The following is a 12536-nucleotide window of genomic DNA, read 5'->3' as shown; positions in this document are numbered from 1 at the left end:
AAAATGTAAGTTTTCTAAACCCTGCAAGAAATTCTACCAGGATATTGACAGTGCTTAATATAGCACTTGGATGATATTGCACAGTCTCACAAGCATGATAAGATCTTTACATTAAAAACTGGCTGCCTCCCTACTGGCAAAATAAACTGCTTCAAAATATTGATTAGTCAATACCAATATTTGTGACCTTGAATGAGCTCCACCCCTTCCTCTAGTGTCATTATGTGAGGTACAATCCTGAGCGATCTCCTAAATATGCCCTTTCAGTCACTGTGTCCTGGAATAGATTTTCTCACACTGATAACTTTACACAAGGACTCAAGTACTTCATAGAAATCGAGCAATGGAGGCTCTACCATTTTATAAAAAAATGACCAGAATATGGAATTAGGTTGAAATTAGGGTAGAAGATAACAAGCTTTGAGTCTATGAGCCATTTGTTGCCACATTTTTGGAAATAAATGGTCAAATCCTATTCCACCATGAGATGCGAGAGGGGTATAAATTTCAATTGACATGGACATCACAGAAAAAGAATAGCATCTTAACATCATCCAAAATATCTTTGGCCATTTCACATGCCCACTTCATGAGCTCACATTCTCAGCACACATTTAACAGAAAAGCTTATGCCAAATACAAGATCTTTAGTTTTCTACAATACACTTTGTTATTTGGGCTGCAAAAGAGTAACACAGCAACTGCCCCTCCCCTCCCTGAACATTATAGCTAGTCAGTGTAAATAATAAACACCTGCCAACACAACCCTACAATATGCACGAATAGTACTGTGATTTTTAGTCAGTGTTTAAGGAAATTAATCAAAAGAATTAATAATTGTCAGGAGTACTAGAAACCTTGATATATGTACAATTAAGCATGTGGAAATATTATTCAGTATGTTTCTAATTATGATTTTCTTAGGTCAAGGCCTGTTTCAAAAACTGGGCTCAGAATCTTCTGCTCAGCAAAATTCTCCAGATACAAAGACTTCTTTTGCACTTTGTGAAGGGACTTATTATTCTTTCTTACCTCTACTCTGGTTATTCCATGTAAATTCTTTTTCAGTCCTGAAGAAAAGGCAAGAGGTACATTTCAGCTGTCCAGGCCAAGTAGACTGTGGCTTGCTTTCTTTTATGAATTGTATCTTCAAGAAGATTCTGGTGGCCTTCTCTGTATATCGCAACATAGTGTGTTGGTGTGACTTTTCCACGGGTGAGGATCCTTTCCAGTCTTTAGTATAGAAAAATGCCATTGTAGTTGGTTTCTTCTTTTGTCAACCTTGTCCTAATGTAGCTGGTAAGGTCTCCAGCAAGTGTTCCAGAAGCCAAGTAGGCCTTCGCTGCAGATAGTTTTACCAGGAGATCATTGTGTATTTCCCACTATCCAAGGTTCAAATTTCCAGCTTTGAAAAACAGATGCTCAAAAGATGGCTTTCAAAACAAAACAAAGGAGAAAGCTAAAGTCTCTTCCAAATAGAATAGTGACATGCTCCCTAGCAAATTGTTTTGCCATTACGATATACTTGTTTTCTAGCCTTGAAAAATAACCAGGATTAACAAAACTGAGATAAAGAAAGGCCTAAAAGGACAACTAAGAGCAGATGGGGTGGTAATGCAAAGAGAGCCATGGCAGTCAGGAGGTGGCTGCTGCCGTCCTTCGAGCAGAGAGGAAGTGAGGCTGGAGAGTACTACCATCTGATCTTTTATAGTGCTTTGTTTATTAGCGGTGTGCCCCTATTTCATAAAGCAGTGTTTGCTAGAGAGCACATGAAGGAAGGAATGATGAAGATGACTATTAGCACCAGTCCAAGGACACCTTTTCTTAAGCCTCTTTCATAGCAGCAGGCATGGAGAAACAGCCTAGCAATTGTTCTCTCAAATGTCACCTTTCTGTGTAGGCCACTGTGTCGGCAAAACCATGCTCTTGTTGGAAGGAGATTTTTTTTCTCATTAAAAAAATCAACTTTGCTATTCTCCACATATCTCCAAAGTACCTCAACTGACAAGGGATGCTTTTCTTCTCTTCCCAACTGCCCCCTTCATCGTCCTCCCTCCTCTTTTCTTTTTTCCTTCCTCACACACTTTAAACAATTTGTCTCTGTTCTGGTGCATTCCTGCAGCTCATTCTTTAGGTGCCGTGCATAAGATTTACACTTGGTGGAAAATGGTGAACACAGAAGGAGGGGGAGTGGAAGATAATACAAGGCCTACATTTAGACAGAGCAGGGAAGTGGACCTAATGTATTCCAAGATTGTTGTGCCATCAATGTAATACCTGAGCAAGGAAAACAAAGAGCCTTCAGAGAACCTGAGACCCTTCCCCCATCCTAAAAGGAAATGAAAAAAAAGATAAAAGAGGGTTGAAAGTAAAGGCACAAACATAATTAAAGCTATCCAAGTAATTTCTTGAAGGTACAATATATGATGAGAGAGAGGCTCACAGCTTAATTGTACTGCTGCTATTATTAAAGTATTCCAGCATGAATGAATTTTCCTGCACAGTGTATTCAAAATTCAACAGAGAATGGCTATGGCAGATAGTGGGAATAGGTACTATCACAGAAAAATATGTGATTATTTTACTAGTTATTTGTAAAGGGCTTTAAATTAATGAGGATCAGGGTACATCTACACCAATCACTTTGGTCAGTGTGCAAAGCAGTCAGCCCCCAATGGCAAAATACCACATCGGGTCAAATCATATTAACCTGGTACAAAGCTGCTTAATGTGGCATTACTTCCCCCCCCCCCAATAAATAAATAAATAAATAAATAAATAAATAAATAAATAAACTAATTCAGGGGATGGGTGAATCCAGATGCAGGACTGAGGCTGATCCCCAAATTAGGGCTTTTTAAGACAGCTGGGTCAGGTTTTAGACAAGCCACAGTCCTTGCTTCTGATCTCCATGCACTCACCTAAGTCTGAGCACAGAGGCTCTAGACAGGCAGTTGTACAGCCACAGATCTCATACAGACCTCTGGATGAATTCACAGAGTTTAAAGGAAGGAGCAGCAAGTAAAAGACAGTAAAAACCCTCTTATCTGTAGGTTAAATTTATGTAGTTCCAGTTACCAGTGGTTGCCATTACAATACAATGCTTCAGCTAGAAGTTCCTTTTTTGTGACAAGCAACAAAAGGAAAGTTGGGAATGGATTGAATTCATCACCTTTAGTATGATAGCGGGGGGGGGGGGGGGGGGCTCTTCCTGGCCATTGGAAACAAAAACGCAGGGATTTAGAACTTTCTTACTATACATTCAGTCTGTGTGTGCGTGATGGATAACAAACTATACTACAAAGTAAAGATTGTTGTTTGCAAAGTAAACAAGAATAATTATGTTGCATCAAAAAATAGAGTTTTGGAGAACTGGGCCCCAAATTAGTGAGAATATGGTTGCCTAAACAATAGGAAGTAAAGGGATCTTACCTTCTGTTTGAATACAAACATGCATTTAATGCAATATTTGTCAAGAAAAATGCAGCCGTTAAAAGCAAAATAGAAATTTGATTTTAATCTTTCATTTAAAAAAAAAACAAATTCAGAGTATTTTATTTACAGAAGAGCCCATTCACATAATGCAAACATTGCATTAAGTTTCTGTGTTGACTGCTATGCCTTCCTTCTGTGGAAACCTGGTGTTACTAGCATGACCAAAGAGGAACTCCCTGACTGAGGATTGTAAAAGTTCCTGTCTGAACTACCAATTCCAGGAATCCATAGGCTATTGCCATGACAGTTAAAGTGGAGAAATGGCTCAAGATAATCGTATAAATCTCTTTAAAATCACCTGGAGAAGCTTTCAGGAGATGACCTTTTAAATTTAGAAACTATTTCACCCTCCTATATTTATTGAGAGGCAAAAATCTTTCTCCCTCCCTCTTTAGAAAAAATTATCTCCAGTTTTTTTTTCATGTCAGGAGTGACTTGAGAAACTGCAAGTCCCTTCTGGTGTGAGAGAATTGGCCGTCTGCAAGGACATTGCCCAGGGGATGCCCAGAAGTATCTCCAGCAATAGAGAGTAACTTCTATTCCAGGAATGCAGTGTGTTTGCTATTTAAAAGAGATATCCAAGGTGCTGAGCCTATTTTCAAGTGAGGATTCAGCACCCTGGAAACCTGCTTTAAAGTCTAGAATAAAACTGAGAGTGGATTCATCACCTTCCCTAACACTGAAGCCATCAAGTGTCACTTCTGTATCTTACGTGCTATTATCTTTTCACTTAATCACTTTGCATAATTTAATTTAAAAATTGCAGAAATAAGTTCCTCTTTCTGGGAATTCAAACTTGTTACTCTTCAGGGGCATAGTTGCAGCAAGTCAGGGCATCAATAACAACAACCTTTCCATTCAGGAGGAGAGCTGAAAAAGTATGTGTGTATTCCCCAAGAATGTGAAGGCAAGCATTTATTAAGAAACTGACATACATAACAGAAGTGTTCCTGGTTGTGAAAGCTTAAAATGTTCAGAATAGGGATAAGGTTTTTGTGGGCAATGATATTCAAATTTTTGGTAGAAATTACTTGGTCCTCTTTCATGTTGGGATGTGAGGGTTGTGAAGGTAATTTCTGTGACTATGGAAGATATCATCGAGTTTTCATAGGCAAGATGCCTGCAAAATGTCAGGTTTTTTTAATGAAACTTGCAAGGGCAAAGTTAATTATGAATAAGCAAACATGTTTTCTGTCACATCAAAGTCACAGCATCTAGAAAATACAATGGCAAAGGCAACATTCAGCATTTCTCAAGCAAGCAGCCAAGGCTGCAACTTCCCATATCCTATAGACACCACAGAAACCCTTTTAAATATATCTATCCCTAGAAGTGAACTTTTTCCTCTTTTGGTGCCTAAAACATTTAGTTACTTGACAGATGAAAGGCCATGCCAATCTCTAAACAACGGCAACTATGCCTGTCCCTGAAGAAGTCGGATCTAGCCATAGTAGTACGTGCTTTTGTTACATCCTAGTTGGATTCCTGTATTGCACTCTACATGGGGCTACCTTTGAAAAGTGCTTGAAAATTCAATTGATCCAATAGCATTAGCCAGACTGCTAACTGGGGCTGGCTACAGATAGCAGGCAACTCCTCCACTGTCTGCCAACATGTTTCCGGGCACAATTCAAAGTGTTGGCTTTGACCTACATTCCAGTCCAGGTTATCTGAAGGACCATATCTCTTTCTATGAATCTGGTAGACATCAACTATCAACTGCGAGGGCCTTCTGTGTCCCACCATCTACTCAAGCGCATTTGGTGGAAGCATGGGAGAGGGCTTTTTTGGTGGCTGCTACCAGACTGAAATTGCCTCCTAAGAAAGACCCTGCTGACCTTCTGCTGGCAGGTTAAGACTCTTCTGCCATCAAGCATTTGGGGAAGGATAAGGGGCAGTGGGTAGGATTCAGGGGTGGGGGGATTGTGATTTTTAAAGGCTATTTTAAGTGTATTTATTAAATTTTAATCTGCTTTTACCTTAATCCACACTGTATTATTTAATTGTTTTTTAAATTTTTGTATTGCACTTTTTATACTATGACCAAACTGTCAGTTTTAACTTATGAATTTTAACCTGCATTTTATTGATAATTTTAATCTGCATTTTACCTTTTTATATTTGTCATATGTATTTTAATAGTGTTCTGTTTTATCATGTTGTAGTCCGCCCTGAGCTGTGAGAAGTGGTTAATTATTAATAATAATAATAATAATAATAATAATCCTTATTATGTCCTTCCTTGTCTGAGATCTCTTTGTTTCCATCTTATTCCTACCCAACCAAATAATTTCAGTACTGGGATCCACATTATTTTTCTTTTCTTTTTTTTTTTGCTGGTTTTGTTTAATGTTTTAAGAACTCACCTCTACATTTATACCAGGCAACAAAGCAAAGATATTATTATCTCTGATGACAAACATGGGTTAATTTTCATCAATGTCCTGTTGGCAAACCTTTAATAGAATGAGCAGCTCTACTATCAGATGTCAGATAAAAGGATTGTCATATCTAAAGCTTATTTTCATTGCTGATCCAGTATAACACCAGCTTCTGCGATGTTCCAATTATGTTCCATTGCCTTCTTCGTTGTTAGTCATACTAGCTGGTGCATAAAATTCAATTATTTCTACGCTGTTTAGTGTGCCTTTATGACAGAGAAAAACACTAGAGGTGTGTTTATATTGTATATCATCTACTAAATTAACCCTTTTAAGATGGCTGAGTGGCCTCTTCAAAGCTTGAAAGCTTTCACATTAGGGTTTGGTCCTCCTAATGTTTTGTATGGTGGCACCGGGCATATTCCTGCACCTTAGTCCATAAATATTTAAGTTAAGGTGTTTGGATTAAAGCAAAATTCATTCAATTGTAAAGCTCCCTGTCTGAATACAGCCATAATAGATCCAAATACATTTTACAGTAATGCACTTTGGAATCACAATTTTAATAGTCCTTTTCTACAGCTGTAGCACCTGTGTCAGTGTAAGAAAGTACCTACCAAGGAAACTCAAGTCATGTCATAAAAAATGACAGGACAGGCTCTTGATGTAGGAGCAGATTTGATCTTTCATGTTTCTTTGTAAGTTCTATAGGGGAAAATCAATGGATTTCAGACAGATCCAGATGACCAAAATCTAGCCTTCTATGGACAGGAACCCCTACTGTGTTTCTCTAACATTATTTATTTGCATTAACTTTGAACATGTACAGGCCATTTAATAATGGTTAAAAAGACCTTTTCAGTGCAATTTCTAAATTTAAAGCAAAACAGCACAAAATAAATAAGAATGCAATGTTTTTGACATGAGGTGGGATATAAATGGGTCTCAGAGCAAAGCAAAGATTGAATTCTCCCTAGAGGCCATTATTACCAGACTGCCATACTTCTGCTATAGATGGGAAGACATTACTCATTAGTAAAGACAATAATGCTTCATAAGGTAGAAGGCAGTAGGAAAAGAGGAAGACAACATTACAGAGAAATAAACTCTGTCAGGGAAGCAATGGCTCTGAGTCTGCAATGCCTGAGCAGGTCTGTTGACTTTCATTCATAAGATCACCATAACCCAAAGTCGACTTGATGACAGTTAACAACAACAAAATTAATATTTTAACATTAATACAGAAACACAAACTATTGGTGAGAGCCAGCAATAACAATGACATCCAAAAACATCCTGCCTCGAAAGATAGTAAACACCAATAAATATTTCTAAAATTAACTACTGTCAATTGAATCTCTTTATTTTTTTTAAAAAAGTGTTAAGAGTTGCCCGACAGTCTCTGATTCTGGCTAGACATGCTTTCTGCACTATCAAGAATGATTTCTCCCTTGCTCATCAACTTTGTTCTTACTGATCAGCATCCAAGAAGAGCCTGCGTTGGTGCTCGTCCTAAGTTGCAGGCCTGCTGACATAAGTGTAGGCACACTTCTAGTAAGTTAATATTAAAGGTTAAGGCCAGCATGAAAAATTGAGTTTGGAAATGAAATAGCCTCTAGCATGATTCTAGTTACAACACTAACCATGCTAGCATGGATTCAAATCATGCTATTATTAGGCACCCACATTCTGTACTCTGAATGTGTTAAAATAGCCAAGTCTAAATGGCACTAGGGAACCAAGGACAAAAACTTCATATCAAGATAGGATCAATGTTAGTATTACATCAAGGGTGTGTGAACCATTGGGAATTTTAACCTACATGTTATTGTGCAGTTTGTGTGTATGTTGTTATATGTATTTTAATACTGTTGTGTGTTATTTCACTGTTTTAATACTCTTGTGCTATGCCTCAAGCATCAAGAGGAGAGATGGGTGATAAATCTAGAGTATTGGTGTTGTTGTTATTGTCATTGCCGTTGTCATTTATTCCATCAAAAGCCAGTTTGCTTCCTATTTCCCTACAGATTATTCCTATCAAAATTACCATGATTTTATCTGGTTTAAGTATCATCTTGTTCAACTTCATTCAGCCCAGACATTGGCTTCAGATATTAGTTCAGCTGAACAAAGATGCAGACCTATTGATTCCTGCTATTCCTACCAATAAAATTATACTAGCTTTTTTGTTATTTTGTATACCATCAAGTTTACTCTGGCTTATATGACCATATCATAGGATTTTCTTGATGAGATTTATTCAGAGGGTTTGTCAGTGCCTTCTTAGGATAAAGTAAGACTTGCTCAGGGTCACCCAGAAGATTTCCATGGCTAAGTGGGGATTTAAACCCTGGTCTCCTAAAATCTTTATCCAACAGTTAAACCACTATGATAAATCATATGCAGACGAAAAGCCCTCTCTCTATCCTAACTGCTTATTAAAATGAACTGAGTGACTTATGTACCTGTAGGGGGTAGGAGTCAAACATCCCCTGGCAATGACCTTTTTGGCAAGTGAGCCCCCAGTCCTCCACTTAACTGAACTATTCCAACTTATTTTCTCAAAAGCTAGAAAGACAAGCAAAATTCAAAGCTGGATGTGGCTTGAAACAAACTATTAAACCACTGTGGCCTTCTAGAGGCGTCACAGTTGTGATAAGCCCTGTTTAAACTTTAGCCAAAGCTAAACATCAAATGTCAACAGTAACTTATGCCCAAAGTCTCTGCAACATAGTAGACAAGTGCCTAATCAAGAAGTCACGTCAAAGCTGTGATGCAAGGAAGGTGGGAATGTTTTACATTTACATTTCCCATCCTTTGAAATCATTTCTTTCCAGCTAGTTAAAACTGGTATTATAAACCTAAAGAATCAATATATGATGACTTTTAGAGCTATTATCATCAATCTAACTTTCATTCAAATTCTTCAACATTTAATAATCTAGCTCCAAGTTGTGTTTTCTTACAGGTAGAATCATGCAGCAAATACTTATTCCTAAATGTACATCATTTTTATGTCCACTCAAATATTTCACATATTAAGAGGTTTAAAAGCTTGCTTGATGTATTTTCTGCATTTTGATCAGCCAATAAAGGAATTTTGTGGATTTTTAATTTTGCTGCATAACTAACAAGGTTACTTTTATATGTCTCCATTATGAATACAGTGCAGTTCATCCTGTTTTCTGAATAAAAGGAGATGTGAAGTTCTGATATGTTGCATAACACCCTATATAACTGTCATGCAGTGTGCCCTACAATATGTTCAAAAATCACGCATCAAAGAGAGTTTAAAGCAGTTGTATAATGTCACCTAATTTGTGAATTGCAACATTCCCCAACTGAATGCATAACTAATTGTGCATTTGCATGTGAAATGTACAGGAATAACCATGCAAAATGCACAACCATGGACAACTTCCTCTGCAACCTTCAGTTGAAAACTGCTGTACATTTCTGACTAAAACATCTGACCTCTTCCATTGGGTAGCTTACAAATGCTGAAAACATTAACAGGATTCTGATGAATGAATTTCAGACGTTTCCAAAGCTCTGATGCATAAATCTCTTTCTAACAAGAGTCAAAATAAACAGAATAAATAGCACATATTAAAATGACTAAGAATGATGTCAAGTCAAAGTTAAAAGGGAAAAAAATAAGAAAAAGGGAAGGATCCTGTTAGAGCACTAAGCTATCCAATAATAATAAAAGACACAAAAGTTGTTGTGTGATTACAATTGCTAGCACAAGCTGTTATTTTGCAATCAAATGTACAGCCTTCTTTCTCTCCTCCTGTTTTTCCCTTCTCCCCTTCTCTTTTTCAGTTTTGACTATGTAGGTGGGAGCTAAATGACTACTAAAAAGGTCATCTTTTTTAAAATAAGTTTATTAATATTTCCGGGGGGAGGTAAAAAGAAAGGGCATGGGGGGGAGTGTGTGGGGAGTAAGAAGAGGGAAGGTTTGGGGTTGGTTTTTAGGGGGGTAGTGTAGGGGTGGAGTGAGGTCATCTTAAAGCTTGGGTATCCATTGCCCAATTGATTGTATATCTGTGAGATACAGAGTAAGTACAATCAATGCACATACATTTATTCTGTCCTAAAAGTATACTGGATTTTGATCAGAAAACAAGAGCTTGTGATAAGCAGTTCATCTGAAATTGGAAGTGACTGCAAACCAACATAGTTGGAATAATTGTAATAGCAACCCCATCATTGTTGATGTTTTTTCTATTTGAGCTCTATGTTTTTGAGCAGTTGTCTGCTATGAATTATAAACTAAAATAATATTTTATGGATGTCCTCACATGAAATCAAGTTGCATAGGATACAACCTTTACCCTAGAATTGGATAGCAGGTTTGTGCATTTTGGCTGGAGCTCCATTCATTTCTGCTACCCAAATTTTGAGGAGGGGGGGGTGTTTTTGCATGCCTTCCAAAAACGAATGGCCAGCTGAATAGCTGTTTTTATTCCATAGGCGAAAAACGTGGCTCAATCTGGCCCATTGGCAGCAATTGAGGGGGGGGGCTTCATGGACTCCCCCTCCCACCATTTTCGGGCTATTGGGATGAAAATAGCCACACTTAAGAGGACACATCTACCAATGCTGACCCACCAAGTCTCAGGACATTTGGATCATACCCTGATTTTAGGATTTTTTTTTTCTTTCAAGAAATAAAATCTCGTTTTAAAATTTCCCAAAAAAGGTACCCCCTGCTGGCCCCACCCTGTAACTTTTCCAGGAGTAATGGTAGGGCAGGGCACCATTCCTTCCTGCCAAATGTCAAAGATGCATCTCCACATCACACAGCCTACCCATTATTACACTTTCTTAACTAATAAAAAAACCTTTTTCTTCCAGAGGTTTAGTAATTTGCATTTCTTGTTATCACAACATACTGGAAGAGGACAGCAGCCCATCATCCACAAGCAAGCAAGCAGCAGCATGTCCCCTTATTAGATGAGTTGGCTTGGCAAAGGTTCCATAGAAGGCCAACACTTTTGTTACTCTTGTTAGTATTATTAGTCGGTGGCAGCAGCCAGTTGATTATGATTACTATGATTATTATTTATTACTTGAACTTAAGAAGGCAGAGAGATTGCGAATGAAATGTTTGGTCTAAGGGAGGTAGAACTTTGTCTTTTTCTCTGCTGGAAAAATCCTTTTGAAGAGTATTATATTAACAGCACTAACCTTTTATTATTTTGATTATTATTGATTGAAATTAAGGAGACTGAGAGTACAGAAAGAAATATAAACAGAGAGAACGTGTTTGCAAAGAAGAAAATGTATTGATGGTAAGTTTAGGGAGGGAAGTAGTTTTCTGAGGCTTTGCTGTTTGCTGGAATTATTATTATTATTATTATTATCATCATCATCATCATCATCATCAATTTTTGAAGGAGGGGAGGGAGGAGAAAAAAGTACACCTATAAGGATAGGAGAGAAGGGAAAAAGCCAAAGGTGACTCAAGGCTCAGAACCACCCTAAAGAAAAGCACACACCCCCACCCAAGAGATGCTTTCTTTTCTCTCCCAAGTCTCCAAATATGTGCACCCACCCACACTTTCCAACTCCCAGTCTCACTAAATAAAAAGAATCAAGAAAATAAATGAAAATAAGAAAGATTCAATTCTAGAAGCCAAGTCAAGCCAAAAGCTAAAGTAGCAGAGCTGAGAGCGAGGGGCAAGGCAAGGCAGAACCTCTCAGAGCCACGACGCAACTAAGTGTGATGGAGGCACTCACCTCATTAAATAGACACAGCTTGTGTCATGGCATTCTTCTACTCTGATTTGGCCCAACAGGCAAGCCTCTCAGAGAAACCCCATGTGACCACACGGCAGCCTCTCCATGCGCCACGGACTCCTGAATAGAAGGGAAGAAACAACGCCCAGCAGCCAGGTGGGCCGTTTTGGGCGGGGAAAAAAACATGGCAGCTGGGCCCTTGCCATTATGGCCAGCTGGAGAAGCAGAAGAAGCCAAAGAAAAACAACTAAAAAGGATCCATGCATAAGTCTATTGTATACTGGACATGCAAAGCCTACATCAGCAAACTAATCAAAAGTTTTAGAACAGGGGTGGGAATAATAGAGTTGGAAGAGGTCAAAAGGTACATCTATTCCAATCTCCTGACCTGCAAGAATACACAATTAACCTGTGGCCCTCCAGAATTTGCTGGACTCCAACTACCAGCAGATGAATCAGACTTTGAAAAAGATATTTATAGAAATGCAAAGGTTATTTGTGAACATAAATTAAAAACAACAAAAAAGGCAGAGACTGGAACTATCAAATGGAAAATATGTTTATCTCAGATCAAGAAATCGGAACTTGGTATTTTATTTTTTGAACAGTGATTAATAGCCTACTTCTATCATCTCAAACAGGACTGGACACTGGGATGGCAATAATACCTTTAGGAATTAACCTATCAAATACACAAAAAATAATTGATTCTAAACTGAATTCTCAAGGCAGCTATTGGGTAGTTGTGTGTGAACATTTCCTCTAGCCTGCATTGTTTTGATGCTTTCCGGAGACTTTTGGTTCTCTTCCTAGAGCTTCTCCTTCATGTAAGTTTCTTGCTTTTCCTTGCAAACTACCTATGACATCTTCACACAGGGCACTTTTGCCCTGTTTGCCACTTTTATGTGTGGCAAG

This window comes from Anolis sagrei, chromosome 2 (assembly GCF_037176765.1).
Source record: "Anolis sagrei isolate rAnoSag1 chromosome 2, rAnoSag1.mat, whole genome shotgun sequence".
In the NCBI taxonomy this organism is placed as follows: Eukaryota; Metazoa; Chordata; class Lepidosauria; order Squamata; family Dactyloidae; genus Anolis; species Anolis sagrei.
The sequence above is the reverse complement of the archived record's forward strand: the minus strand, read 5'-3'. Positions refer to the sequence as shown.